Genomic DNA, 8624 nt, shown 5'->3' with positions numbered 1-8624 from the left:
TATTCAAATTAACAAAATCAGAAATGAAAAGAAAGACAGACACCAAGGAAATCCAAAGAATAGTCTTAATTCAAAGGCCTGTACTCCACAAAACTTGAAAATCTAAACAAAATGGATGATAGAATTCTTGATAGATTCTACTTACCAAAGATAAGTCAAGGTCAGGTAGACAAATTACATAGTCCTATAGCCCCTAAGGATGTAGAGTCAGTTATCAAATGTCTCCCAAGCAACAAAAGTCCAGGACCAGATAGTTTTAGCACAAAATTCTACCAGACATCCTTAAAAGAGCTAATACCACTATTCCTCAAACCATTCCACAAAATAGAAACAGAAGGAACATTGTTAAACTCATTCTATGAAGCCACAGGTATCTTCCTGATACCTTATCCATACAAAGACTTAACAAATAAAGAGAATTTCAGACCAATTTCTCTTCTGAACATTAAAGCCAAAATACTCAATAAAATACTTATAAACTGAATCTAAAAACTATCAAAAGCCTTAGACAAATTCAACACCCATTCATTAGAAAATTCTTGGAAAGAACAGGGATACAAGGCCATACCTAAACACAATAAAGTCAAAATACAGCAAGTCAATAGCCAACATCAAATTAAGGGAGAAAAACTTAAAGCAATTCTACTAAAATTGGGGACAAGACAAGGCGGTTCATTCTCTCCATATCTATTCAATATAGTACTTGAATTTCTACCTAGAGCAATAAGACAACTAGAGGAGATCAAGGGGATACAAATTGTAAAGGAAGAAGTCAAAGTATCAATATTCAAAGATTTATGATAATAAATATAAGTGACCCCCAAAATTCTAACAGAGAGCTCTTATATCTGATAAACACCTTCAGCAAAGTGGCTGGATAAAAAAAATTAACTGAAAAAAATCAGTAGTCCTTCTTTATACAAATGATAAACAGACTGAGAAAGAAATTAAGGAACATCCTTCACAATAGCCACAAATAATATGAGACATCTTGGTGTAACTCTAACCTAGCAACTGGAATACTTATATGATGAGAACTTCAAGTTTCTGAAGAAAGAAAATGAAAAAGGTATCCAAAGATAAATAGATGTCCCATGTTCCTGAATAGGTAGGATTAACATAGTGAAAATGGCTATCTTACCAAAAGCAATCTACAGATTCAATGCAATTCCCAACAAAAGTCCAAAGCAATTATTTTCAGAACTTGAAAGAGTAAGTGTCCACTTCATATGGAAAAACAAAAAAAAAACAGAATAGCTAAAACAATCCTGTACAATGAAAGACTTTTTGGAGGCATCACCATCCCTGATTTCAAGCTGTACAACAGAGCAATAGTAATAAAAATAGAATGGTATTGGCATAAAAACGGGTTGATCAATGAAATCAAGTTTAAGACCTAGAAATAAATCTAAACACATATGTACACTTAAGTTTTGATGGAGAATCCAAACCCATACAATGGAAAAAAGAAAGCATCTTCAACAAATGGTGCTGGTCTAGCCAGATGTCTGCATGTAGAAGAATGCAAATAGATTCAAATTTACCACCCTGCATAAAACTCAAGGGTAAGTGGATCAAAGATCTCAACATAAAACCAGATCTACTAAATCTAATAGAAGAGAAAATGGAGAACAGTTCTGAGCACATCAGTATGTGAGACAATTTCCTCAACAGAACACTAAATGTTCAAGCACTAAGATCAACAATCAATAAATAGGACCTCATGAAACTGAAAATCTTCTGTAAGGCAAAGGGACACCATGAAAGGGATAAAATGGCAGCCTAGAAAATGGAAAAAGGTCTACATAAATTTTACATTCAGCATAGGTCTAATATCCAAATTATATAAAGAACTCAAGTTAGACACCAACAAACTAAACCACCCAATCAAAAACAGAGTATAGATCTAAACAGAGAATTCTTAGCAGAGGAAACTCTAATAGCCAAGAAGCATTTAAGAAATGTTCGAAGTCCTTATTCATCAATGAAATGCAAATTAAAACGACTCTGATTCCACCTTACATCTGTTAGAATAGCTAAGATCAAAACCTCTAAAGACATCGTTTGCTGGCCAGAATGAGGAGCAAGGGTTACACTTCTAGTGGGAATGAAAACTTGTATGACTTTGGAAACCAATCTGACAGTTTCTTAGAAAACTGAGAATAGTTCTACCTCAAGACCTAGCTAGAGCACTCCTTGGCATATATCTAAAACGTTCTTTACCATACCACAAGGACGCTTGTTCAACTATGTTCATAGCAGCATTATTTGTATTATCCAGAAATTGGAAACAACCCAGATGTCCCTCAAACAAAGAATGAATAAAGAAGATGTGGTATATTTATATTATGGAATATTATTCAGCTATTAAGAACAAAAACATCATGAAATTGGAAGGCAAATGAATGAACTAGAAGATACCATCTTGAGTGAGGTAAACCAGACACAGAGAGACACACACGCTATGTACTCACAAGTGGCTATTAGCCATAAAGTACAGGATAATCACTTGCAATCCACAGACCCAAAGATACTAAGAGACAAAGAGGACTCAATGCAAGGTGCTTGAATCTCACTCCGAAGGGGAAATAAAATAAATATCAGAAGTGGATGGAGAGAGGAACTGGGAAGGAGAGGGGTGGAGAGCGGAACTGAGGTGGGGATCAGGGAGGTCTAGAAAATAGAATGGTAATGTGTGTGTGTGTGTGTGTGTGTGTGTGTGTGTGTGTGTGTGTGTGTGTGTGTGTGTTGGGGGGGAAGGTCTCTTGGACAGGCCATAGACCTGGCAAGGCAGAGGCTCCTGGGAATCTGACCCTTCTGGGTGACCCTAGCTGAGACTCCTAGCAGCAAGGGATATGGAGTTTAAAGCCAGGTGGATCTTTCAGTGGAGGGAGTGGGAGACACCAACACACCCACAAAACCTTCTATCCACAATTTGTCCTGCCTACAAAATGTGCAGGGATAAAGATGGAGGAGAGATTGAGAGAATGGCTGACCAATGCCTGGCCCAACTTGAGAACCAGCCCACAGGCAAGAACCAATCCCTAACAATATTAATGATACTTTATTGTGCTTGTAGACAGGAGTCTAACATAACTGTCTTCTGAGAGACTTCAACCAGCAACTGATGGAATCAGATGAAGAGACCCACAGCCAAACATCAGGCAGAGTTCAGGAGTCTTGTGGAAGAGTAGGGGATAGAATTAAGCAAGCCAGAGGGGTCAAGGATACCATAAGGAGACCTGCAAAGTAAACTAACCTGGGCCCATAGAGGCTCACACAGGCTAGACCACCAACCAAAGAGCATGCATGGGATAGACCTAGGTTCCCTACACAAAGGTAGCAGATGTGAAACTTGGTCTTCATCTGGGTTCACAATTGGAGTAGGGGTCTGTCTCTGACTCTATTGTCTGCCTTTGGAACCCTTTCCCCTAGCTGGGCTGCTTTCTCTGGCCTCAGTGGGAGAGGATACACTTAATCCTGCTGGACTTGATATGCCAGGATAGGTTGGTACCCTGGGATGGGAGTGGGGTGCTACTCTTCTCTGAGGAGAAAGGGAATTGGTATTAGGGAAGAGGTAGGTGAGGGTGAGACTTGGAAAAGAGGAGCTGCAATCAGGATGCAAAGTGAATGAATAAATAAATAAATAAATAAATAAATAAATAAATAAGAATAAGTAAATAAATGAAAAAAGCATGGCACACTCATTTAATAAAGAGAATTTAAATCTCAATCTGAATTATAATGGACTGTCATACCAAACTAGCATATGTGTAGGGTTCTGTGTCTTCAAATTCTAGTCCTCACACTTGGGAGGCAAACATTTTCACCATCTCTGGCAGACTTCCCATCAAGACTCTTGGGACTCAGTTGGGGTACATGGCCAATTCCCTTCTAATCGACGGCCATAAAGATAAATTGCTATGGTTACAGGCAAAACACTCATACATTAAATAAATAAATACCTGCTTAGAAGAAGAGGCTCAGAAGAAGGCTCAGTGGCTGACAAACATCTGTAACTCCTGTTCCAGGGGATCTGACGATCTCTTCTGGCCTCCATGGTCACTAGGCACATGTATGACGGACATATGTACAATCAGGCAAGCACTTAAATACATAAAATTAAAGAATACATTTACAAAGAGATGATCCCATCTTTTGCTCCATAATATCTATATAATATGATCATAAATACCTCCCTCATAACTGCTGCCATCATTACTCACCATGAAGGGAGCCAACCTGAGGCTGAGCCACTGCACAGAGGACAAAGGCAGGAAGAAGAGGCAGAAAGAACCAGGATCCTTAATGATGTCATGGAACCAAGTGGTCAGTCTCTATCTGGACCTTGCCAAACTTCTACACACCCTATTACATGAGATAAGGAATTCTGTTTAGATCAAAGGCAGGAGCCATGCAAACCAAGGTGGCAGTCGAAACCACAGGCTTGTTGGTTGCCAGAGAGAGGACATTGTTTTTAATATGACAACGTTGAGGCTTTCAGATAGGAAATAAGTGAAAATCAATGATAGAAATAGCTGGCGGGCATCACTGCTACACCTAACCTTTTACTCTTCCTAATTCACTCTCCAGTCGTTTAGATGGTTCTTGGACCTGGGCTACGCTCGTTTAGAAGCATTAATAGTAACAAGGGGGAAGAGTTTCAGATGTTGGGATGCATCTCTGCCTATCAGTAGCCTTCTCTGTATCTCCTCAGATGAATTCTGAGGCAGGAGCAGATGGACCCCAGTGTCAACGCTTCTGGCGTGGAAAATGGCAGCAAATCTTCTAACATTCACTTCGTCGTATTTATTCAGTTTATGCACACAGATACTTCTTGAGACTCTGTGTTTCCTGCAAAGAAAAAAAAATATATATATGAAGAGGTGTTCTTGTGGTATTTATGCTTAAAATCCCTTCCTTATTATGACCTTTAATATCCACTGAATCTACAACTACCAGATTGGAAATATGTAAATGAGGCCTTTCAAGAAACCAATGGCTTCCTAGGAGACAGAATATTATCCAAATCATTGCATGGGGTTTGCAGAGAACCCTCTCTCTGTGAAGCTTCTTGTCACCTGTGTCTATCAGGACTCTTTCTTTTCTTCTGATTGCTCCTCGTCTTAATGTGTCTCCTTGTCACCCAGTGCCTCTTCCTTGTCATCCCGGTGCCACTTCCTCTTCACCTCACTCGGGGCCCAGCTTGCAATGGCAGCTGCCTATTCTCTATGACGGTTTATAAGGACAAAGACCAGAAAATATTGTTCTGCAAAGTTATCTCCTAGACAATTCAATTCCTGAGTATTCTTAAACAAGAAGTGGAAATTTTTACCTGTGATGAATATATTTTTTGTTTTTAACTTGGTGGTTGGTTTTCCCTTTTAGAAGCATAACATCCGTTAAGTATTTTTAGAGGGTTGGTTTGGCATTACTATTGTTTAGGAAAACTGAAATTTCAGTCAAAAGAAAAATCCTGCAACATCATTCTAATAAACTGAGATTAAATAGCTGCATCTTGGGCTGGAGAGATGGCTCAGCCGTTAAAGGTTAGGCTCACAACCAAAAAAAAAATAGCTGCATCTTTTTTCCTGCGTAAAATAAGAACAGTTCTTTTAGGTGGAGAGCCCTAGAGAGCAGCAGCAATCTATGTTCTTCGTAAGATTCATTTAGAATTTTGGTTTGAACATTGATGAAATGGACCTGAAAGTTTCTATATTCCAATACCTAGAAGTTGTAGATAAAATAAAACAAAATTATCCAAAGTGCATAACTAAGCTGTCCAAAAAGGAAAGAAATCCAACAGGGCTGAAGACTAAACGGGACGTGATCCCAGAATGCACATGTGTGTGACGACACAGTACCTGGGCCGAGGATTTCTGCTCAGATGTCTATCTCAGCATCTGTGAGGCCTAAGAGATGAGTGCAGGAGTCCTGTGAAGATAGGAGTGAGAACAGAGACCCATCAGAAAGCCTGCATCCTCTTAAACCAGCAAAACGGGACAATCTCAGGCGACTAGTGGTTAAAAATGCTTGCTACTTTTGCAAATGACCTGAGTTTGCTTCCCAGCACCGGTGGAACCTACAATCCCAGTCCCAGAAGTTGGCGTGCCTTCTTCTTGCTTCTGAGAGTGCCCACCCACATGTGGCATAGACTCACACAGGTATGTACACGTAAATAAAAATAAACTTATAAAAAAGTCCAAAGAGGAATAACTATTATAAAAGTCTAGTTCCAGGCTTGAAATACTTTTTGTGTCTAGCATAAGAAAATCAAAAGACCCAACGGGGAGAGGGAGATGTCCCCATATACCAGAAAACAAAGGATTCTGCATATTTTCTCACCCTTAAATTATTTTCCAACATCTTCTACTTATTTTACACGTTTTTCCTTTATGTGTATACCTGCTATTAAATTTTACGAACGTAACTACCTGGCCAAAAGATCAAATTGTTTCAGAACAATCATTTAATGGTGACTGAGGTTGATCAATATCTTAATGTTTTTCCTAATGGTTTGATGCACACTATCTCTGAAGTAAGGATAACAACCCTTTGACTTATTAGAAATATTTTCTGGTTTCATTTGCTTTGTACTTGGCCACTGAAATTTTTGACATTAAAAGAAAACCTTGAACTTCATAAAACTCAATCTTAGATACACTCTGATAGAGTTATCTAAATGATCAAATATTTGCCAATGTTGTCTTTAAGTTTCCTATGGTTTCACCTTTATATTAATCCTTTAAAATTCACCCATAATAATATGTGTACATGTGTGTCTGTGTACGTAGTTTATGTCTACATATGTGCATATGAAGGGTTCCTTCCTCAATTGCTCTCCACCTTATTTTTGTTGCAGGGTCTCTCACTAAGTCTAGAACTCAGAAATTTGGCTAGATTGACTGGCCAGCAAGCTCTAGGGCCCTTCCCATGTACTCCTGCCCAGGGCTAGTATCTCAGGCATAGACCACCAATTTTTCACGTGGGTATTGGGATCTGAACTCGGGTCCTCATGCTTCAATGGCAAGCACTTTACTAACTAAGCCATCTCCCCAGCCCTGTATTACTTTTTAAAATACTAGCACATTTCCAACCTTTTCTAGCCTCGAGGTCTTCACTTTCAATTTCCTGTTTAACCATTCTGTTTAGTTAGTGACTAACTTCCATTCACCTTCCTGGGCTCGGCTCGGCATTTATACCCAAGAAAACTCTCTCAAGCATATGTGTGGTTCCTCATGGCTGGAGAATAGCTCAGTGCTAAAGCAAACACAAAAGGACTTTGGGAATGAAAATGTCCCCACACAATAGGCAAGGCCTTTCTTCAATCCCCAAACCTTAAAATTAATTAAAAATAAAATAAATAACAGAGTTATTCCTAAATCTTCCTAAGCTTGGTCATCTTTAGTCTCATAGACACCTGCAATTATATATTTAATTGTTTGATTATTTATTTTATACCTAGCATCCCTCTCCTTGATGGCATTCCTAATTATACAAGAGATAGTTTCCTATAACATACCTAGCTCCTTATGTATATAATAAATACTTACAAGGTTAAACATATTACATACATTTATGTATATATATTATGTACCCACAGTTAAATGAGTGAATTAGCCAGGAGCATCCTTAATTTCTTGGCCCCAACCCCCACCATCGCACATGAAAAAGACCACTCATGTTTACTGAAACTTAAGGCCTGACACTGCTCTCCTCCACTACAAGCTCAGGAGAGCATCGGCCTCTTCCCTTCCATGATTCTTCTACACACCTGCACCTGCTTCCTTTGCATTTCAGGAAATCTGGCTCATGGCTCATCTCCTTTTCCCTTACACTATCTTTCCTTCCTAACAGATAACCTACCTAAGATCTAACAGATAGACCAGTGCCTAACCTTTAATGTCTTTCTTTCTACAGATGGATGATTTTTGGTCAAGTGAAATCGGCAGGAGTGAAGTTATAGAACGCTTGTATCATCATCCGGGTGCTAACCCTTCCCAGTTAACCCTGGCATGTTATGGCAGTCCACCCTGCACCACGCAACCTCTACTCTACTTCCTGTCACCACCTGCTACATCTGTCTCTTGCTGAGTTGCCTATAAACGCAGCCTTGCAGTACGTAATGTTGTATTTCTGGCGTCTTTCTCTCAGCACGGTGCTATATGAGTGACGAGCCCTGTTTTGGATGAGTTGCCTCCTGTCCAGTGGAGTTATATCTGTTCATCTATTAACTTTTTAAAAAAGATTAAACTAGATTTAATTATTTTCCATTCTTTCTGCTGGCCCTCAGGTCTTCAGTCCTTTTCCCCCCACCCAATACCAGATCATAGTCCCCTCTGCCCCCACCCCATCTCCTTTCCCTTTCCTGTCCCTCCTTCCCTCCCCGCTTGTGGTTGCTTTCTTCTCCCTCCTAAGTGGAACTGAGGCATCCTCACTTGGGCCCTTAAGCTTGTTGACCTTTTTGAGTTCTGTGAACTATATCTTGGGTATTCTCTACTTTTTTTTTTTGCTAATATCCACTTATTAGTGAGAATATACCATGCATGTCCTTTTGGGTTTGAGTTACCTCACTCAGGATGATATTTTATTGTTCCATCCATTTGCCTGCAAAACTCAGGATG

This window comes from Rattus norvegicus, chromosome 4 (assembly GCF_021556685.1).
Source record: "Rattus norvegicus strain SHRSP/BbbUtx chromosome 4, alternate assembly SHRSP_T2T, whole genome shotgun sequence".
NCBI classification, from domain to species: Eukaryota; Metazoa; Chordata; class Mammalia; order Rodentia; family Muridae; genus Rattus; species Rattus norvegicus.
The sequence above is the reverse complement of the archived record's forward strand: the minus strand, read 5'-3'. Positions refer to the sequence as shown.